Source organism: Oncorhynchus mykiss, chromosome 27 (genome assembly GCF_013265735.2).
Source record: "Oncorhynchus mykiss isolate Arlee chromosome 27, USDA_OmykA_1.1, whole genome shotgun sequence".
NCBI lineage: Eukaryota > Metazoa > Chordata > Actinopteri > Salmoniformes > Salmonidae > Oncorhynchus > Oncorhynchus mykiss.
In genome coordinates this window covers 2,858,672-2,880,864 of record NC_048591.1, presented here as the reverse complement: position 1 = coordinate 2,880,864, position 22,193 = coordinate 2,858,672, and positions in this window count along the sequence as shown.

The window sequence follows — 22,193 nt, the reverse complement described above, 5'->3', positions numbered from 1 at the left end:
CTCTACCAGGAGTATACAGTGCATTAGATGCTATAAGGTAGGGTATTAGTATTAGCTATTGGGTGTAGGCTATTAGTATTAGTATTAGCTATAGGGTGTAGGGTATTAATATTAGCTATAGGGTGTAGGGTATTAGTATTAGTATTAGCTATAGGGGGTATTAGTATTAGCTATAGGGTGTAGGGTATTAGTATTAGCTATAAGGTGTAGTGTATCAGTATTAGCTATAGGGTGTAGGGTATTAGTGTTAGCTATAAGGTGTAGGGTATTAGTATTAGTATTAGCTATAGGGTGTAGGGTATTAGTATTAGCTATTGGGTGTAGGGTATTAGTATTAGCTATAAGGTGTAGGGTATTAGTATTAGTATTAGCTATAGGGTGCAGGGTATTAGTATTAGTATCAGCTATAGGGTGTAGGGTATTAGTATTAGCTATAGGGTGTAGGGTATTAGTATTAGCTATAGGGTATAGGCTATTAGGTATTAGTGTTACGGTGAGTGAATGAGGACCCAAAAGCGAACTAACTTAAACAGAGCTTCTTTAATAACCAAACATAGGTAGGCTCAGATAGACCGGCAGATTCCGACAGGACAGGACAAGGTTACAGCAAACATGACGATAGTCTGGCTCAGGCATGAAACACAACAAACAAGAATCCGACAAGGACAGGAACAAAAACAGAGAGAGATATAGGGGACTAATCAGAGGGAAAAGGGGAACAGGTGGGAGAAGGGGTGACGAGGTAGTCAAGAGGAGACAAGGAACAGCTGGGGGAAAGCGGGGGAGAAAAGGTAACCTAACAACGACCAGCAGAGGGAGACAGGGTGAAGGGAAAGGACAGAGACAAGACACAACATGACAGTACATGACAGTACCCCCCCACTCACCGAGCGCCTCCTGGCGCACTCGAGGAGGAAACCTGGCGGCAACGGAGGAAATCCTCGATCAGCGCACGGTCCAGCACGTCCCGAGAGGGAACCCAACTCCTCTCCTCAGGACCGTACCCCTCCCAATCTACGAGGTACTGGTGACCACGGCCCCGAGGACGCATGTCCAAAATTCTACGGACCCTGTAGATGGGTGCGCCCTCGACAAGGATGGGGGGGGGGGGGGGGGGGGAAGACGAGCGGGGGCGCGAAGGACGGGCTTGATGCAGGAGACATGGAAGACCGGGTGGACGCGACGAAGGTATCGCGGAAGAAGAAGTCGAACTGCGACAGGATTAATGACCCGAGAAATACGGAACGGACCAATGAACCGCGGGGTCAACTTGCGAGAAGCCGTCTTAAGGGGAAGGTTCTGAGTGGAGAGCCAAACTCTCTGACCGCGACAATATCTAGGACTCTTAGTTCTACGCTTATTAGCAGCCCTCACAGTCTGCGTCCTATAACGGCAAAGTGCAGACCTGACCCTCTTCCAGGTGCGCTCGCAACGTTGGACAAAAGCCTGAGCGGAGGGGACGCTGGACTCGGCGAACTGAGATGAGAACAGCGGAGGCTGGTACCCGAGGCTACTCTGAAAAGGAGATAGCCCGGTCGCAGACGAAGGAAGCGAGTTGTGGGCGTATTCTGCCCAGGGGAGCTGTTCTGACCAAGACGCAGGGTTGCGAAAAGAAAGACTGCGTAAGATGCGACCAATAGTCTGATTGGCCCGTTCTGCTTGACCGTTAGACTGGGGGTGAAAGCCGGAAGAGAGACTGACGGAAGCCCCAATCAAACGGCAAAACTCCCTCCAAAATTGAGACGTGAATTGCGGACCTCTGTCCGAAACGACGTCTGACGGAAGGCCATGAATTCTGAAAACATTCTCGATGATGATTTGTGCCGTCTCTTTAGCAGAAGGAAGCTTAGCAAGGGGAATGAAATGAGCCGCCTTAGAGAACCTATCGACAACCGTAAGAATAACAGTCTTCCCCGCTGACGAAGGCAGTCCGGTGACAAAATCTAAGGCGATGTGAGACCACGGTCGAGAGGGAATAGGAAGCGGCCTGAGACGGCCGGCAGGAGGAGAGTTACCGGACTTAGTCTGCGCGCAGACCGAACAAGCAGCCACGAAACGACGCGTGTCATGCTCCCGGGTGGGCCACCAAAAATGCTGGCGAATGGAAGCAAGCGTACCCCGAACGCCAGGGTGGCCGGCTAACTTGGCAGAGTGAGCCCACTGAAGAACGGCCAGACGAGTAGGAACGGGAACGAAAAGAAGGTTCCTAGGACAAGCGCGCGGCGACGGAGTGTGAGTGAGCGCTTGCTTTACCTGCCTCTCAATTCCCCAGACAGTCAACCCGACAACACGCCCCTCAGGGAGAATCCCCTCGGGGTCAGTGGAGGCTACTGAAGAACTGAAGAGACGAGACAAAGCATCAGGCTTGGTGTTCTTAGAGCCCGGACGATAAGAAATCACGAACTCGAAACGAGCGAAAAACAGCGCCCAACGCGCCTGACGCGCATTAAGTCGTTTGGCAGAACGGATGTACTCAAGGTTCCTATGGTCAGTCCAAACGACAAAAGGAACGGTCGCCCCCTCCAACCACTGTCGCCATTCGCCTAGGGCTAACCGGATGGCGAGCAGTTCGCGGTTACCCACATCATAGTTACGTTCCGACGGCGACAGGCGATGAGAAAAATACGCGCATGGGTGGACCTTGTCGTCAGAGAGGGAGCGCTGAGAAAGAATGGCTCCCACGCCCACCTCTGACGCGTCAACCTCGACAACGAACTGTCTAGAGACGTCAGGTGTAACAAGGATAGGAGCGGATGTAAAACGATTCTTGAGGAGATCAAAAGCTCCCTGGGCGGAAACGGACCACTTAAAGCACGTCTTGACAGAAGTAAGGGCTGTGAGAGGAGCTGCCACCTGACCGAAATTACGGATGAAACGACGATAGAAGTTCGCGAAGCCGAGAAAGCGCTGCAGCTCGACGCGTGACTTAGGGACGGGCCAATCAATGACAGCTTGGACCTTAGCGGGATCCATCTTAATGCCTTCAGCGGAAATAACAGAACCGAGAAATGTAACGGAGGAGGCATGAAAAGTGCACTTCTCAGCCTTCACAAAAAGACAATTCTCTAAAAGGCGCTGGAGGACACGTCGAACGTGCTGAACATGAATCTGGAGTGACGGTGAAAAAATCTGGATATCGTCAAGGTAAACGAAAACAAAGATGTTCAGCATGTCTCTCAGGACATCATTGACTAATGCCTGAAAGACAGCTGGAGCGTTAGCGAGGCCGAAAGGAAGAACCCGGTATTCAAAGTGCCCTAACGGAGTGTTAAACGCCGTCTTCCACTCGTCCCCCTCCCTGATGCGCACGAGATGGTAAGCGTTACGAAGGTCCAACTTAGTGAAAAACCTGGCTCCCTGCAGGATCTCGAAGGCTGAAGACATAAGAGGAAGCGGATAACGATTCTTCACTGTTATGTCATTCAGCCCTCGATAATCTATGCAGGGGCGCAGAGACCCGTCCTTCTTCTTGACAAAAAAAAACCCCGCTCCGGCGGGAGAGGAGGAGGGGACTATGGTACCGGCGTCAAGAGCTACAGACAAATAATCTTCGAGAGCCTTACGTTCGGGAGCCGACAGAGAGTATAGTCTACCCCGGGGGGGGGTGGTTCCCGGAAGGAGATCAATACTACAATCATACGACCGGTGTGGAGGAAGAGAGGTGGCCCTGGACCGACTGAACACCGTGCGCAGATCGTGATATTCCTCCGGCACCCCTGTCAAATCACCAGGCTCCTCCTGTGAAGAAGAGACAGAGGAACCAGGAGGGATAGCAGACATTAAACATTTCACATGACAAGAGACGTTCCAGGAGAGGATAGAATTACTAGACCAATTAATGGAAGGATTATGACAAACTAGCCAGGGATGGCCCAAAACAACAGGTGTAAAAGGTGAACGAAAAATTAAAAAAGAAATGGTTTCACTATGATTACCAGAAACAGTGAGGGTTAAAGGTAGCGTCTCACGCTGAATCCTGGGGAGAGGACTACCATCCAGGGCGAACAAGGCCGTGGGCTCCTTTAACTGTCTGAGAGGAATGTCATGTTCCCGAGCCCAGGTCTCGTCCATAAAACAGCCCTCCGCCCCAGAGTCTATTAAGGCACTGCAGGAAGCTGACGAACCGGTCCAGCGTAGATGGACCGACAAGGTAGTGCAGGATCTTGAAGGAGAGACAGGAGTAGTAGCGCTCACCAGTAGCCCTCCGCTTACTGACGAGCTCTGGCCTTTTACTGGACATGAAGTGACAAAATGACCAGCGGAACCGCAATAGAGACAGAGGCGGTTGGTGATTCTCCGTTCCCTCTCCTTAGTCGAGATGCGGATACCTCCCAGCTGCATGGGCTCAGCACCCGAGCCGGCAGAGGAAGATGGTAGTGATGCGGAGAGGGGGGCAACGGAGAACGCGAGCTCCTTTCCACGAGCTCGGTGACGAAGATCAACCCGTCGCTCAATGCGAATAGCGAGTTCAATCAAGGAATCCACGCTGGAAGGAACCTCCCGGGAGAGAATCTCATCCTTTACCTCTGCGCGGAGACCCTCCAGAAAACGAGCGAGCAAAGCCGGCTCGTTCCAGCCACTGGAGGCAGCAAGAGTGCGAAACTCAATAGAGTAGTCTGTTATGGATCGATTACCTTGACATAGGGAAGACAGGGCCCTGGAAGCCTCCTCCCCAAAAACAGATCGATCAAAAACCCGTATCATCTCCTCCTTAAAGTCCTGATACTGGTTAGTACACTCAGCCCTTGCCTCCCAGATTGCCGTGCCCCACTCACGAGCCCGTCCAATAAGGAGAGATATGACGTAGGCGACACGAGCAGTGCTCCTGGAGTAAGTGTTGGGCTGGAGAGAAAACACAATATCACACTGGGTGAGGAACGAGCGGCATTCAGTGGGCTCCCCAGAGTAACATGGCGGGTTATTGATTCTGGGCTCCGGAGATTCGAAAGCCCTGGAAGTGGCCGGTGGATCGAGGCGGAGATGGTGAACCTGTTCTGTGAGGTTGGAGACTTGGGTGGCCAGGGTCTCAACGGCATGTCGAGCAGCAGACACTTCCTGCTCGTGTCTGCCTAGCATCGCTCCCTGGATCCCGACGGCTGAGTGGAGAGGATCCGAAGTCGCTGGGTCCATTCTTGGTCGGATTCTTCTGTTACGGTGAGTGAATGAGGACCCAAAAGCGAACTAACTTAAACAGAGCTTCTTTAATAACCAAACATAGGTAGGCTCAGATAGACCGGCAGATTCCGACAGGACAGGACAAGGTTACAGCAAACATGACGATAGTCTGGCTCAGGCATGAAACACAACAAACAAGAATCCGACAAGGACAGGAACAAAAACAGAGAGAGATATAGGGGACTAATCAGAGGGAAAAGGGGAACAGGTGGGAGAAGGGGTGACGAGGTAGTCAAGAGGAGACAAGGAACAGCTGGGGGAAAGCGGGGGAGAAAAGGTAACCTAACAACGACCAGCAGAGGGAGACAGGGTGAAGGGAAAGGACAGAGACAAGACACAACATGACAGTACATGACAATTAGTATTAGGTGTAGGGTATAAGTATTAGCTATAGGGTGTAGGGTATTAGTATTAGTATTAGTTATTGGGTGTAGGGTTTTAGGTATTAGTATTAGCTACAGGGTGGGGGGTATTAGTATTAGTATTAGCTATAGGATGTAGGCTATTAGTATTAGCTATAGGGTGTATGGTATTAATATTGGTATTAGCTATAGGGTGTAGGGTATTAGTATTAGTATTAGCTGTAGGATGTAGGGTATTAGTATTAGTATTAGCTATAGGGTGTAGGGTATTAGTATTCGCTATAGGGTGTAGGGTATTAGTATTAGTATTAGTATTAGCTATGGGGTGTAGGGTATTAGCTATAGGGTGTAGGGTATTAGTATTAGCTATAGGGTGTAGGGTATTAGTATTAGTATTAGCTTTAGGGTGTAGGGTATTAGTATTAGTATGAGCTATAGGATGTAGGGTATTAGTATTAGTATTAGCTATAGGGTGTAGGGTATTAGTATTAGTATTAGTATTAGTTATAGGGTGTAGGGTGTAGGGTGTAGGGTATTAGCTATTGGGTGTAGGGTATTAGCTATAGGGTGTAGGGTATTAGTATTAGTATTAGCTTTAGGGTGTAGGCTATTAGTATTGGTATTAGCTATAGGGTGTAGGGTATTAGTATTAGTATGAGCTATAGGATGTAGGGTATTAGTATTAGTATTAGCTATAGGGTGTAGGGTATTAGTATTAGTATTAGTATTAGCTATAGGGTGTAGGGTGTAGGGTATTAGCTATTGGGTGTAGGGTATTAGCTATAGGGTGTAGGGTATTAGTGTTAGTATTAGCTATAAGGTGTTGGGTATTAGTATTAGCTATAAGGTGTAGGGTATTAGTATTAGCTATAGGGTGTAGGGTATTAGGCATTAGTATTAGCTATCTGGTGTAGGGTATTAGCATTAGCTGTAGGGTGTAGGCTATTAGGTATTAATATTAGTTATAGGGTGTAGGGTATTAGGTATTAGTATTAGCTATAGGGTGTAGACTATTAGGTATTAATATTAGCTATAGGGTGTATGCTATTAGGTATTAGTATTAGCTATAGGGTGTAGGCTATTAGGTATTAGTATTAGCTATAGGGTGTATGCTATTAGGTGTTAATATTAGCTATAGGGTGTAGGCTATTAGGTATTAGTATTAGCTATAGGGTGTGCGGTATTCGCTATAGGGTGTGGGGTATTAGGTATTAGTATTAGCTATATGATAGTGCATTCATAAGTATTCAGACCCCTTCACTTTTTCCACATTTTGTTACATTACAGCCTTATCCTAAAATGGAAGATTTTTTTTTACCCCTCATCAATCTACACACAATACCCCATAATGACACCACAATACCCCATAATGACAAACCAAAAAGTTTTTTTGTTTTTTTAAACATTTTTTTTTACATTGATTAACTTAAGTATTCAGACCCTTTTCAGAGTGAAAGAGGGGGGGGATGTTACAGTAAAAGAAGAGGAGGATGCAGTTTTTGGAGTGAAGAGGGAAGGGGAGAAGGGGATATTACTGTCACATTGGAAGAGGTAGAGGTGGAGATAGGGGATCTGATTAACACCAGTAAGTTCAGCATTAACTGTCTTTTTAACTTTGGATATTCGGAGTTGGCTCGTCAATACCTCTTCAACGGAGGGCCCTAGGATGATGACTGATATGTCTAGAATCAGACGACGTAGAGAGCAAGCTACCCCTTGTTTTCTCTGTTTCGTTTCCAAAAAGTGACTTAACATATATATTTGAGAAGGGTCTATCTGCTGACCGTAGACTGGGGGGCACGGCATGTAGTATGTCACGTGTCCACATAACAACTTAAGCATTACGAAACTTCTGTTGGATCAAGTAAACCTCACGTAGCAAATATGCCATTAATTTTGTTGTTGACCAAATTCAACATTTTCCACATTGGGTTGATAATTGTTTCCACTTGGATACAACCTACTGTAACCTACTGGCATGCCCTAGAGAGATACAACCTACTGTAACCTACTGGCATGACCTAGAGAGATACAACCACTGGTATGCAAGCATTTCTAAACTTTTTTCTCTCACTTTTATGGGGTATTGTGATGTCATTATGAGGTATTGTCTGTAGATTGATCATTAATAAATGTATGTATATGTAATAAATCATCCATTTCAGAATAGAATATAACGTAACAAAATGTGTCAAAAGGAAGGGGTCTGAATGCACTGTTTGTTCCAGGGTGTCCCAGATAACAAAAACATACTGTTCTCTTTCTACCAATTGATTGGTTGAAATGTTATGACGTGTATTTTTCCATATAGACACACCCCCTGTGTTGAATGAAATCAACTGTATGTGTTGAATCAAATCAACTGTATGTGTTTAATCAAATCCTCTGTATGTGTTTAATTAAATCATCTGTGTGTGTTGAATCAAATCAACTGTATGTGTTTAATCAAATCCTCTGTATGTGTTTAATTAAATCATCTGTGTGTGTTGAATCAAATCAACTGTATGTGTTTAATCAAATCCTCTGTATGTGTTTAATTAAATCATCTGTGTGTGTTGAATCAAATCAACTGTATGTGTTGCATCAAATCAACTGTTTGTGCCGAACTTGAACTGAACTGAAGCATCAAGCGTTTGATTAAATAATTAACACAAATGACTTGAGGACGCCAGAGATCAATTTAACCAGAAGAAAATAACCAACCGACCTGCTGCTGGCCTTCCTAAATTCTGACGTTATGCTCATGAAGTTTCTGGTAAAATCTGCAAACTACTTCCATTTAGAGAGCCAATTTATCTGATCATTTCTACCGATCTGCGTGCCAGTTATGAACGAGTTACAACACCTGTTTGGCCCCGCCACTTCCTGGGTCGGTGAAGAGCGGTATTACATTTAAGGAATAAACCCGAGCCTCACGCTCATCACCTGTGGAAGGCAGGGCTTCCAGGGAGGCATGGATTTAATAGTATGTTGTACCTAGTTTCCCTCCTTCAGGGAACAGTAGTTATAGTCATAACGTTACGCTTGTCATATGATGAACTTCAACTTAAATACTAGATCTTGCTGTCAGACAGTTTTTGTGTATTCAGATCTCTGAAATGCTCTCTAACTACGTAACATTTAGTGTCTCCTTATGTTGCGCTGGGAAAACAGTTTTCATGGACACAGAAATCCTAAATAATTTCAGAGTTTGCTAAATCCAATGGTTGTAACCGAGAGTCACCATAACTTTATTGACAACACCCAAATGGATACTGTCATTAACGCGATTTTTCAATAATTACACACAATTCTTAATAGTGTAGCTGTTTTGTTACAGTCACATGTTTAACTATCATCAGCTGATCCAGGAAATCATTTTCTGAATGCCAGTCACATGACAAACATCACGACATGCAACAACAACCAAAGTGCTTCTTCATTCATTACTCTGGTAAAGACAGTTATGCTGTGCTCCACGTTGGATCCAACATGCCTAACACATTGATGTTTATAATATTATTAACTGCTTGATTTACAGTAGGGTCTCGTTAGTCTGTTTGGAAATGGAGATACTTTGCTCATAATGTGTAGAGAACGGTTCCTTGATGGGTAGGCTATTGTACAACACACAGAGCTATTTCCCTCTATTCAGGACATTTAGAATGACAACCCCTTACGGAGTAGCCTACTGCGATTATTCACAAAATTATCAGGTTATGAAATGTCATGACAGACATTTTAGTTTCCATGCTTCACCTGAAATATTAAATGATTTATAATCCTAGGTCTATGTTATTGTTAGGTGACGTTATGGCTGATGTTAAAGCTAGCCAAAGAGCATTTTACTGGTTAAGTGTTTTTTTAAGTATATAGCAGTTGATTTGCGACAAAAACACTAACATATTAGCCAGGACATTCAAGCGAGCCTTACAATTATAATCCAAACGTAGTGTGAAATGTACGAATTTTCAACCTGTAAATGGAGGCCATTTTTGCAGTCAGCCTATGAGAACTCCCCTGAGTTTTCCCCCACGGTGGTGAATTAGTGAATAGACACAGAGCTTAATGTGAGTTTCCTTGAGTAGCACTCCTGATCTTGTGCTGTAATATTCAGAATACTTTGTGAAAAACTAAAATCTTTGCTCACCATTTTTGCTCCAGGCAGATATACAACATCCATAACTATCGGTTTCCTCATTAGCAGGGAGGTGTTTCTGCATTAAAATTGTTTGTGCATTGCCCTCGTGCTGCAATTTTAGCAAACACAGACAAGGGCCTGCTTTGGAGACCAATAGTCGTCTGGCACACTGCTTAGGATTTCAAAAACTTGAATAACTTATTTATAGTTACCAGTAATGTGAAAACAAGACGAAATATGACTTGTTGCTAACTTGACTGTCTTAATTGTCAAATAATTTAACAGACGTCAATTGTTGTACAACTCATGGGTATGCTCTGGGTATCCTCTTTTACCTCAAATAAACAGTGGATTTCTGCTGTTGTGGGCCTTTAACCATCTGTCTGACTTTGTCATTCACACAGGAGAGAGACGGAACTAGCGTGGATCCTCTGAGGAGCCTCAACAACATCATGATGCTGACAAGGCAGAGAAGAGTCTTTCCAGATCAGATCAACTCAAGAAACACCAGCAGATATCCACAGGGAAGATAACTCATTGCTGCTCTGACTGTGGGGAAAAAATCAACTCTTCATCAGACCTTAAAATACATCAAAGAATTCCCACTGGAGAGAAACCTTATGGCTTTGATCAATGTGGGAAGAGTTTTACTGAGTCAAACTTTCTCGCTATAAATCAGAGAATACACAAAGGAGAGAAACCATATAGTTGTGCTCAATGTGGAAAGGGTTTCGGTACATCTGTCTGTCTGACAAAATAGAGAACACACACAGGAGAGAAACGTTATAGCTGTGATCAATGTGGGAAGAGTTTACTACATCTAGCTATCTAACTATACACCAGAGAACACACACAGGAGAGAAACCATGTAGCTGTGATCAATGTGGAAAGGGTTTTGGTACATCTGGCAACACACCAGAGAACACACACAGGAGAGAAATCATATAACTAATCAATGTGGGAAGAGTTTTACTACATCTAGCTATGTAACTATACACCAGAGAACACACACAGGAGAGAAATCATATAACTAATCAATGTGGGAAGAGTTTTGCTTCATCTGGCCTTCTGACTGTACACCAGATAATACACACAGGAGAGAAATCTTATTGCTGTGATCAATGTGGAAGAAGTTTTACTCAGCTCAGCAGCCTGGTATCTCACCAGAGAACACACACAGGAGAGAAGCCATGTAGCTGTAATCAATGTGGGAAGAGATACTCTGATAAAAGATCTCTTATTAAACATCAGAAAATACATACATGAAGGAGTTGTTTCATGATATCAATGAAATAATGTCACAATGTAGAATGTTTTAACATTGTAGTAGCATTATTTGAATGAATGTCAGAATGTTGAACCCATTTATACGGAGAGTTGATAATTTTGCACGCCCAATTTTTCAGTTTTTGATTTGTTAAAAAAGTTTGAAATATCCAATAAATGTCGTTCCACTTCATGATTGTGTCCCACTTGTTGTTGATTCTTCACAAAAAAATACAGTTTTATATCTTTGTTTGAAGCCTGAAATGTGGCAAAAGGTCGCAAAGTTCAAGGGGGCCGAATACTTTCGGGAAGGCACTGTATGTTCGGTTGTAGCTGAAAGTGAAAGTTGAAAAGATGTATTTTCGGGTTGTTTTTTCAATTACTTGAAAACAACTTAATTTCAAGGTACTTACAGCCTATACACCTTGTCACAGTATAATGAATTGAGTTTATAATCAATTGTATTAACAATCCAACATCACTCCAGTATTTCTTTACATCATTCAAATGCTAATTGTCTTTATTCCATTACTGAAGAAGCATGACTCAAATCACCTCATATTTCAAACATTCAGCCTGACAAAAGATACATGTTTTTAAATTCCATGCCTCACCATTCAGTTAATTATTGCCAATACATATTAACAAAGGGGTGTGTACATTTGTTTTTGATATTTCATATTTACAATTATGTAACATTTAGTAATAATTATTTATGCAACCAACTGACAATTTTTGGGTACAATTATATTGACATTGTTGCCCTGCTTTTAGAATATCAGGGTTCATTCTCAGATGTGCCAACCCAAATGTACTAGAGCACGACACTGGGGACTGGGCCCCGATCCAACAACATGCCTATCGAATGAAACCTGAAACCTGAAAAGAGAGAGAAGCTCCGCAGTGAGGTGGAAAGTTACTACTGATATTGCAGGAGTTTCCTCTTGATATCAGACATGTCTTTGGAACAACTTGGTCGCTGATTGTCTCAATTGTCGTGGCAGTCAAAAAGATCTGTGTTTTGCATTTAGCCCGTGTGTTATCATGGGTCACAATTTATTTTGACACGTTTTTCCGTGTTGGAGATTAGTTTTTTATTTTATTTTATGTATTTTTTTTAAACTGCACTGTTGGTTAGGGGCTTGTAAGTCAACATTTTACTGTTAGGTCTACTACACCTGTTGTATTCAGCATTTCACTGTTAGGTCTACCTGTTGTATTCGGCGCATGATTTGAGTTTTGTTCGTTCCAAGGGGACGAGAGTTCTAGAAGCTAGTGAGTTTTAAGATTCTCTAAAAAGAAAAAAAGAATAATATGATTGTATATTATTATTTAGAAATGTGTTTTTTCTTGTTTTCAATTGTTGACAGCAAGTTGTTTTCTGTTCGTGGTAAGAAAACTTGTCCAACAAAAATATAGGATATATTTGTTGTCTTAAGCTGTTACAGGCTTTGGTTTTTCCATTTATGTTTTGAGGTTGGACTTTAGCACGTCGAACTCACTGACTGGTGTCACCTCGTTAGTCAGTATGTGTTACACCTGTGCTGGCTTGTCCATCTCGTTAGTGGGAACGTGTTTCACCTGAGCTGGTCCAGGTTCTATTTAACAGTGTCTGGCCCAGTGCTCCAGTTGTCCTGATAGATGTGGAGAGTCAACACCTTTAGTTGCTCCACCTTTTTGGTTTGCTTCCTGTCTAAGTTTGGTGTGGGTTTTTCTTTTGTTTTCCTCTTCTTGGGCAGATTTAGTGGGTCTCATGGTGGGTGTCTTTTAGGTCCCAGTTGTTGTTACTAGTCAACTTTCAGTGGACACCCCCATAGTGTCTTTCAGAACCCAACCTAGAAAACAAGCTTATATTTTGGGTTGGATGTTGCATCCAATTTATAATGTAATCAATGGCATTTCCATAAATGCTCATTAGTCTTCTGTTTTTTATCTTATGTTGTGTACTAAATATTTCTGTTTATTTCCATTGTTTTTTCCTGTGAAGCCATTGTGTTGCATCCATGTCTGAAATGCGCTAAATAAATAAAGCTTGATTTGATTTCAACAAATGAACCCAATGACTGACCAATCATCAGACTATTGGTCCCTCTTAGTATGAAAATCAGTATCAATCCCATGTCAAAGAATTCAATTTCTGACAATTGAAACAAACAGATCAATCCCACTTTTCCAGCCTGCTGAAGGCGTGGTGGAGTGTTAAACACCACCCCCGGCTCTACCACAGCCCTGTTTATGTCATGTTCTGTGGCCTTGTCGTTCCATTTCTTGACTGCCCCTGCAACACAGAAATAAACCCATTTAGTCATATTATATAAAACACTCAAAGTAATGATATGGAGCATCTATGGCCTCAGTTGCACCTAAATTTGACTTCTGTCATTGATCACTCCAAGCTGCATTAGGTTCTGATCTACCAGGATGTCCACTGAATATAAATAAGCAATGTAAAGAGATCATAATAACAAAGAACAAATTAATGTGCCTGAGGGGAAATTAACTTTCATACAGCCAAAAGGGGTGAGAAATTACACCAATATCAGTGGACAATTTGCAATAATGTAAATAAACATAGATGGAACATATTCCCTTTTGCTTATGTAATGAACTTCTATGGGGACATACATATTTACCATCTAATTCATGTGTGACCTCTCACCTCTGGCTGTAGAAGTATTCTTCCTAACCAGTCCATCAACAGCTCTCTGACTAAGCTCCATCCTCACTGGTTCTTCAGAGGAGAGGAAGGCTGAGGAGGGATGGAAGGATGAATGGCTCAGTCAGTCAATAAAGTGTGGAGCTGCTGTCTGACAAAATCACTATTTTAGTAGTTAAAGGAAATAAGGCTTTATGACTGCTGAATACCAACTATCAATCACTTAGATCATGTATTTTCAGGTAGAGATACATCATTGGGATGTCCCTAGCCCATTTTAGTTGACATTTAACAGGGTTAAGGTTAGGGTAGGGATGTCCCAAGGATCCCGGATAGCATTGACCATTGTGCATTCTTCTGTCTCTTTTACATAGCAGGTGATGGGATCTGACTTCTGACCTTGAAAATATTAAATATCTTTATTATGTGAAATCTAATGAAACTATAATGTATGTTGATACTAATATGATGTACAATATTCCATGATGTTTCTATATGATAACAACAGCGTAATATATTTAATGTGCCATATACTATTTTTTAACAGTTTCACTAATTAACTTAATCATTATGATTCAACATCAGTTCACGTCTCACCTCATACTGTATTGGAACAGCAGCAGCTGACTGCCCAGTTCAACGTCTCACCTCATACTGTATTGGAATAGCAGCAGCTGACTGCCCGGTTCAACATCAGTTCACCGTCTCACCTCATACTGTATTGGAGCAGCAGCAGCTGACTGCCCAGTTCAACGTCAGTTCACTGTCTCACCTCATACTGTATTGGAGCAGCAGCAGCTGACTTGATCGATGATGCTAATCATCATGTTTTGAATCTGAGAGTAAATAGAGCCAACTACAACTCTGAAAATAAAGGGTTCAACTGGAGTTGTTCTCAGATCCCCTTAGAACCGTAGGGTTCTTGGTCAATGAAAAACAGCCCCAAAAGGTTCTTCACAGAACTTGTTAGAAGGTGGGTTCATCAAGGAACCTCCGTTGTTGCTGGACTTCTTCCGGGAACTTCGCAATTACAACTGAGGGCTGGAAAAACCATGGATCATTGTTATTCTAACTTCCGCGACACATATAAGGCCCTGCCCCGCCCTCCTTTCGGAAAAGCTGACCATGACTCCATTTTGCTGATCCCTGCCTACAGACAGAAACTAAAACAAGAAGCTCCCACGCTGAGGTCTGTCCAACGCTGGTCCGACCAAGCTGATTCCACACTCCAAGACTGCTTCCATCACGTGGACTGGGATATGTTTCGTATTGCGTCAGATAACAACATTGACGAAAACGCTGATTCGGTGTGCGAGTTCATTAGAACGTGCGTTGAAGATGTCGTTCCCATAGCAACGATTAAAACATTCCCTAACCAGAAACCGTGGATTGATGGCAGCATTCGCGTGAAACTGAAAGCGCGAACCACTGCTTTTAATCAGGATAAGGTGACTGGTAACATGACCGAATACAAACAGTGCAGCTATTCCCTCCGCAAGGCTATCAAACAAGCTAAGCGTCAGTATAGAGACAAAGTGGAATCTCAATTCAACGGCTCAGACACAAGAGGTATGTGGCAGGGTCTACAGTCAATCACGGACTACAAGAAGAAAACCAGCCCAGTCACGGACCAGGATGTCTTGCTCCCAGGCAGACTAAATAACTTTTTTGCCCGCTTTGAGGACAATACAGTGCCACTGACACGGCCTGCAACGAAAACATGCGGACTCTCCTTCACTGCAGCCGAGGTGAGTAAAACATTTAAACGTGTTAACCCTCGCAAGGCTGCAGGCCCAGACGGCATCCCCAGCCGCGCCCTCAGAGCATGCGCAGACCAGCTGGCCGGTGTGTTTACGGACATATTCAATCAATCCCTATACCAGTCTGCTGTTCCCACATGCTTCAAGAGGGCCACCATTGTTCCTGTTCCCAAGAAAGCTAAGGTAACTGAGCTAAACGATTACCGCCCCGTAGCACTCACTTCCGTCATCATGAAGTGCTTTGAGAGACTAGTCAAGGACCATATCACCTCCACCCTACCTGACACCCTAGACCCACTCCAATTTGCTTACCGCCCAAATAGGTCCACAGACGATGCAATCTCAACCACACTGCACACTGCCCTAACCCATCTGGACAAGAGGAATACCTATGTGAGAATGCTGTTCATCGACTACAGCTCGGCATTCAACACCATAGTACCCTCCAAGCTCGTCATCAAGCTCGAGACCCTGGGTCTCGACCCCGCCCTGTGCAACTGGGTACTGGACTTCCTGACGGGCCGCCCCCAGGTGGTGAGGGTAGGCAACAACATCTCCACCCCGCTGATCCTCAACACTGGGGCCCCACAAGGGTGCATTCTGAGCCCTCTCCTGTACTCCCTGTTCACCCACGACTGCGTGGCCACGCACGCCTCCAACTCAATCATCAAGTTTGCGGAAGACACAACAGTGGTAGGCTTGATTACCAACAATGACGAGACGGCCTACAGAGAGGAGGTGAGGGCCCTCGGAGTGTGGTGTCAGGAAAATAACCTCACACTCAACGTCAACAAAACTAAGGAGATGATTGTGGACTTCAGGAAACAGCAGAGGGAACACCCCCCTATCCACATCGATGGAACAGTAGTGGAGAGGGTAGTAAGTTTTAAGTTCCTCGGCATACACATCACAGACAAACTGAATTGGTCCACTCACACAGACAGCATCGTGAAGAAGGAGCAGCAGCGCCTCTTCAACCTCAGGAGGCTGAAGAAATTTGGCTTGTCACCAAAAGCACTCACAAACTTCTACAGATGCACAATCGAGAGCATCCTGGCGGGCTGTATCACCGCCTGGTACGGCAACTGCTCCGCCCACAACCGTAAGGCTCTCCAAAGGGTAGTGAGGTCTGCACAACGCATCACCGGGGGCAAACTACCTGCCCTCCAGGACACCTACACCACCCGATGTTATAGGAAGGCCATAAAGATCATCAAGGACAACAACCACCCGAGCCACTGCCTGTTCACCCCGCTATCATCCAGAAGGCGAGGTCAGTACTGGTGCATCAAAGCTGGGACCGAGAGACTGAAAAACAGCTTCTATCTCAAGGCCATCAGACTGTTAAACAGCCATCACTAACATTGAGTGGCTGCTGCCAACACACTGACTCAACTCCAGCCACTTTAATAATGGGAATTGATGGGAAATGATGTAAAATACAGTGCCTTGCGAAAGTATTCGGCCCCCTTGAACTTTACGACCTTTTGCCACATTTCAGGCTTCAAACATAAAGATATAAAACTGTATTTTTTTGTGAAGAATCAACAACAAGTGGGACACAATCATGAAGTGGAACGACATTTATTGGATATTTCAAACTTTTTTAACAAATCAAAAACTGAAAAATTGGGCGTGCTAAATTATTCAGCCCCTTTACTTTCAGTGCAGCAAACTCTCTCCAGAAGTTCAGTGAGGATCTCTGAATGATCCAATGTTGACCTAAATGACTAATGATGATAAATACAATCCACCTGTGTGTAATCAAGTCTCCGTATAAATGCACCTGCACTGTGTTAGTCTCAGAGGTCCGTTAAAAGCGCAGAGAGCATCATGAAGAACAAGGAACACACCAGGCAGGTCCGAGATACTGTTGTGAAGAAGTTTAAAACCGGATTTGGATACAAAAAGATTTCCACTGAAAGTGGTGTATCTCCCCCATTTTTCAGAGTAAAAGCCTGAAACAATGCCTAAAGACTGGCCACATGTAGAAGAAGCCATAGTGGTAGGAATTTTATGAATAATGACTAAACAATATCTACATTTAAATAGAACTATAACTAATTAAACTCTACCCTGTTTTATTATATCTGATTAATAAAGTTTGTTCATATGGAAGGGATTATGTAGCATGAACAAGGAGTAATTAAACATAATAAACACCATTCCAACTAGGTTGGGAGGAATGGTTTGTGGGTTTTTAAGTAAGCAAAAAGGATCGTTAACCTATGGTTGAGCCGACTCAACTTAGCTCTGGGATGTTTAGATAAGGCAGTGCGTGCCTCCCTAGGTTTTCCATTATCTGGAGCTGTCTGCTAAATAGTGATAGATGGTGGTGAGACTTCAGAAGTTAATCTTGATGTGTGTGTGCGCTGGAGGTTGGAATAAACCTGCTTTGTCCTGGTCGATAGGAGGAAGGACATTTTATAAACTATGATGTCATATTTTGTATATACAGTATATCAAGTGAGTACACCCCTCACATTTTTGTAAATATTTGAGTATATCTTTTCATGTGACAACACTGAAGAAATGACACTTTGCTAAAATGTAAAGTAGTGAGTGTACAGCTTGCATAACAGTGTAAATTTGCTGTCCCCTCAAAATAACTCAACAAACACTCATTAATGTCTAAACCGCTGGCAACAAAAGTGAGTACACCCCTAAGTGAAAATGTCCAAATTGAGCCCAATTAGCCATTTCCCTCCCCGGTGTCATGTGACTCGTTAGTGTTACAAGGTCTCAGGTGTGAATGGGGAGCAGGTGTGTTAAATTTGGTGTCATCGCTCTCACACTCCCTCATACTGACTGGTCACTGGAAGTTCAACATGGCACCTCATGGCAAAGAACTCTCTGAGGATCTGAAAAAAATAATTGTTGCTCTACATAAAGATGGCCTGGGCTATAAGAAGATTGCCAAGACCCTGAAACTGAGCTGCAGCATGGTGGCCAAGACCATACAGGGGTTTAACTGGACAGGTTCCGCTCAGAACAGGTCTCGCCATGGTCGACCAAAGAAGTTGAGTGCATGTGCTCAGCATCATATCCAGAGATTGTCTTTGGGAAATAGACGTATGAGTGCTGCCAGCATTACTGCAGAGGTTGAAGGGGTGGGGGGGTCAGCCAGTCAGTGCTCAGACCATACGCCGTACACTGCATCAAATTGGTCTGCATGGCTGTCGTCCCAGAAGGAAGCCTCTTCTAAAGATGATGAACAAGAAAGCCCACAAACAGTTTGCTGAAGACAAGCAGACTAAGGACATTGATTACTGGAACCATGTCCTGTGGTCTGATGAGACCAAGATAAACTTATTTGGTTCAGATGGTGTCAAGCGTGTGTGGCGGCAACCAGGTGAGGAGTACAAAGACAAGTGTGTCTTGCCTACAGTCAAGCATGGTGGTGGGAGTGTCATGGTCTGGGGCTGCATGAGTGCTACCGGCACTGGGGAGCTACAGTTCATTGAGGGAACCATGAATGCCAACATGTACTGTGACATACTGAAGCAGAGCATGATCCCCTCCCTTCGGAGACTGGGCCGCAGGGCAGTATTCCAACATGATAACGACCCCAAACACCTCCAAGACGACCACTGCCTTGCTAAAGAAGCTGAGGGTAAAGGTGATGGACTGGCCAAGCATGTCTCCAGACCTAAACCCTATTGAGCATCTGTGGGGCATCCTCAAACGGGTGGAGGAGTGCAAGGTCTCTAACATCCACCAGCTCTGTCGTCATGGAGGAGTGGAAGAGTACTCCAGTGGCAACCTGTGAAGCTCTGGTGAACTCCATGCCCAAGAGGGTTAAGGCAGTACTGGAAAATGATGGTGGCCACACAAAATATTGACACTTTGGGCCCAATTTGGACATTTTCACTTAGGTGTGTACTCACTTTTGTTGCCAGCAGTTTAGACATTAATGGCTGTGTGTTGAGTAATTTTGAGGGGACAGCAAATTTAAACAGTTATACAAGCTGTACACTCTCTACTGTTGTCACATGAAAAGATATACTCAAATATTTACAAAAATGTGAGGGGTGTACTCACTTTTGTGATATACTGTAAACTGTTGTTCGTGGTTCCATTAGGAGCGCGCTCCGAGAATAAATACTATTATCTAATTTTGATAAGACTGGTCTCTGTCTATTTTATGCAAATAAGAATCTTACACATTCTTATAAAATAGACTGGGTTAATTTAATTAATGAACACATATAGGAATTATGAAATTCCGATGACACAGAGATCCTGAACTGGGTCCTAAGTCTTTGTATGGTGGATAGGCTTTCAATGGAAAAACAGCCTTTCAAAATAATAGTACTTCCTGGATGGATTTTCCTCAGGTTTTTGCCTGCAACATTAGATCTGTTATACTTACAGACATTATTTTAACAGTTTTGGAAACCTCAGAGTGTTTTCTATCCAAATCTACTAATTATATGGACATCCTAGCTTCTCGGCCTGAGTAGCAGGCCGTTTAATTTGGGCACGGTTTTTATCCAAAATTCCCGAATGCTGCCCCCTGCACTAGTGAAGTTAAGCATTCTGTTTGATTAAATGATTAAGACACACAAATGACTCAAAGTCATAACTTCGGAGCCGGTCGTCACTATGACCCGACCAGAGGGAGCCTGTCGTCACTATGACCCGACCAGAGGGAGCCGGTCGTCACTATGACCCGACCAGAGGGAGCCGGTCGTCACCATGACCCGACCAGAGGGAGCCGGTCGTCACCATGACCCGACCAGAGGGAGCCGGTCGTCACTATGACCCGACCGGAGGGAGCCGGTCGTCACTATGACCCGACCAGAGGGAGCCGGTCGTCAACATAACCCGACCAGAGGGAGCCGGTCGTCAACATAACCCGACCAGAGGGAGCCGGTCGTCAACATAACCCGACCAGAGGGAGCCGGTCGTCAACATAACCCGACCAGAGGGAGCCGGTCGTCAACATAACCCGACCAGAGGGAGCCGGTCGTCAACATAACCCGATCAGAGGGAGCCGGTCGTCAACATAACCTAACCAGAGGGAGCCGGCCATCCGCTGCTGAAGTTTTCAGTAATAGACTAATAGACTACAGATAGATAGAGTAATAGACTAGTAATAGACTACACCAGCAGTCGGCAACCTTTTCCATTTGGAGTGCCAATTTATCTGACCATTTCTACCAATCTGTGTGCCAGTTATGATTTTCATATGCACATTTTCGTGGAACAGTTTCATTTAATTTATAATAGTATCTCAATCATTGTCTGTGATTAATCTACATTATATCTAAATGAAAATGATACAAATCTAAAAGTAACTTTTATTGCAATTACCAACATAAAGCCAACAAATAAAAACATTGCATTCTGCAGGTAGAAAATATCCTGATAAAAATAAATATCCTAGAAATTACATTGGCTGCACATGGCCGGTCTACAACAAACTTGAAACATTGTACCAACTATCAACTGTGTCAGGAAACTCGGATAGCAAGCTTGCAACATTCTATAAAATATTTGAGGCCCTCAGGTTCCTGCTCCAGTGAGTTCTGGGCAGACACAGCTGTAGGCTATTTGTTCAAAGGATAAGAAGTAATCAGGTATTTTATGACATTTCCACTGCATCAGAGCATTCCATTTTTCCCTTTTATGCTGAGTGGTTATCGAAAGGGTGAGAGCTGGAAATATTTTATGAAAATACTTTTTGTCAGCATTTGCAGCACTTTTTGTCATTCGCAATTGATTTTGATTGGACTTTGTTTACTTGCTGTTTGTAGGTGAAGAAAAAAATACTTTGAGAAGCTCCACAACTCATTAGTGGTGCAGCGTTAAGAAAATCAGAAATACTATCAGACATCCCCAAATGGGCACATTTATAGGCCTACATTTGTTTGCAGGCCAGGTAGATTAATCCTACTTCTATATGGGTAATCAGGTGGGCGTCCTTACTCAACATTGACAGGAGTGTTTCAAACAAAAGACAATGAATAAATTGATAAAACTGACGCATCTTGTAGGGTCAGGTCTGGGATGTCTGCCAGGGGCCGTTTCATTTAGTATCCATTGGGGAATGATTTTATTTCCCCATAGTATGTTGTACCGAAGTTGACTGACTGAAAGGGAGTGTAACTTTGATTATAATTACACTTCCCTGAAGGAGAGAAACGAGGTACAACGCCTGTTTGTTCCCGCCCTTTCCTGGGTGGGTGAAGAGCTGTATTACATTTAAGGAATAAATCCAAGCCTCACGCACATCACCTGTGGAAGGCGGGTCTTCCAGCGAGGCGTGGATGTGATAGTATGTTATGCCTAGTTTCCCTCCTTCAGGGAACAGTAGTTATAGTCATAACATTACGCTTGTCATATGATGAACTTCAACTTAAATACGGGATTTTGCTTTCAGACAGTTTTTTTGTATTCTGAAATGCACTCGAACTATGTATCGAACTAACATCATTCCTTATGTTACGCTGGGAAAACAGTTTAATGGGCACAGAAATACTAAATAATTTCAGAGTTTGCTAAATCCAATGGTTTTAAACAGAGTCATCTTGTAATCCAAGATGGCGTAGCAGTAAGACGTGTTTGTTGTTGTAAATTTAATGTTTTTTTCATCTTTTTTTGTATATATTGCAATATATTTCAAACTTTTTCAATTTTTAAATGAAATATACCTTCCGGCAACCCCCCTCACCCAATGTGATACGGATCTGCTATTTTTTTTTAGACCTTATAGCTTGAACCTCCATCAGAAGCTAGCCATAGCTACTAGCTATTTAGTCATTGTTAGCCACTGCTAGTGGCCTTTACCTTTTTAGCTCAGACACCAGCCGCTTTTAGCCTGGATAATACCTGCCAGTCTGCACAGCGTG